The sequence below is a fragment of the Brassica oleracea genome, chromosome C4 (assembly GCF_000695525.1).
Source record: "Brassica oleracea var. oleracea cultivar TO1000 chromosome C4, BOL, whole genome shotgun sequence".
NCBI lineage: Eukaryota > Viridiplantae > Streptophyta > Magnoliopsida > Brassicales > Brassicaceae > Brassica > Brassica oleracea.
The window spans coordinates 46,541,219-46,542,820 of record NC_027751.1 but is presented as its reverse complement, the minus strand read 5'-3'; the positions used below and the strand labels follow the sequence as shown (position 1 = coordinate 46,542,820).

General features: G+C 27.9%; 1 protein-coding gene across 1 annotated transcript in view; it reads left to right on the top strand.

Annotated features, from left to right (window-relative positions):
• Positions 1-1,602, top strand: part of LOC106339052 (blue copper protein-like) — a 7,356-nt gene that overhangs the window by 911 nt on the left and 4,843 nt on the right. The gene's annotated exons all lie outside the window — the stretch shown is intronic.

Genomic DNA, 1,602 nt, shown 5'->3' with positions numbered 1-1,602 from the left:
TTTTTTTTTTTTCAAATTTTGTTAAAGAAAAGAAAACCAAAGAAATACGATTATATAAAAAGTATCAGGATAGAGTGTTTTGGTTCATCAAATTTATAAAAGTGGGGTGTTGCCATTTAAATTACATATTTATAATATAAACTTGTTCATGACTCGAACAAGTACGGAATAATAAGTGAGCACTTGATCTATATATTGGACAAAAAAAAACCTTTTTATTAGATCATTTAAAATAAAAGTGCACTTGTCCAAGAAAATAAAAATAATAAAATTTTATTTTTTTTTTTACTAATATAGAAGTAAACAACTAAAAATATTGGTGAAAATCCAAAATCATTGCACTTGTTTAATAATCTTTAATATCTTATGGTATTCCTACATATGACTATAACTATTCAAGAAAAATGAATTTGGACAGCAGAAGAAATTTAACAAAACTCAGAAACTATAAGATGATATGTTTAAAATATAACTTTCTATCTCTTCTCACTCATATACCATTCAGAGAGAGAATTTTTTATTTTGGTGATCGGAGTTTTTTCTGATTTTTAACCGGGTGTGTGATCATGTGATTTGACGTATTATTTGTGTAATTAGCAATTATTTTTACTCTTTTTAAACTTGATAAATTGCATTATCATCAATTTGGACTACCATTCGATAGTACACTAAGACCATGATTAATCCGGGGTTCTTAGAGTGAAGTTCTTGGCGGAAGTTAAGAAACTGTTTCTTAATTTCTGTTAAGAACCCCATCCTAAGAACCCCGGATTAATCATGCTCTAAGAATCTTCGCCCCACACCCAAATTAGAAAGTCATTCTGAACTTTAATCCAAACCGGTTATCTAAAATGAAACTGGCATTAATGAATAATTAATTTATAATAATAGAATTACTATTTTTTAGAAAATAATATATAAAATTACTTATAATCTCAGATATCTCTAAACCATGATATAGACTTCGCTACTCAAAGAAAATACTGGAGGCAAGTCGGATAAAGAGAACAAGAAAAAGATAATCCGATGAAATTTTTTAATATAATAAACTATACAAAAACTAAGAAAAATGAGAATTTTATTTATCACGTATGCAAACAAAAAATGTAATTTATATTGAAGACGGTCGTTGTTTATCTCTTTCCTTTATACAGAAAAGGGAAGAAAGTACAAAAACTAAACATCATTAAAAATATCCAAATATATATTCAACAATTTCCCTTTTTATTGAGATTGTGTATAGTTGATTATCTTAATTTTTCCTTATCTTGGAATCCTCGGTTTCTATATAAACACATGTATAGGGGAACTAGATTTTTCACAAAACAAACTCAATCACTTCTCCATAAGATTGTTGGGAAAATTATCCAATATCGATGAGATGAAGATGGTATTAGACAACTAGAAAATTTAAGAAGAAGACTCTTAATATTTAGGAAAGGGTTTACTACAAAGATTTTGTTTTTGGAAACTCTCTCTTACAAATATTTTCTCTCTTTGTTTTTCTTGATTCTTGGATTAAGGCTTGATTATGATTTGATTAGTTTTGGGCTTAAGGAGGGAAATCCAACAAATCTCCCCCTTCCCGATTTAGCCCGAAAC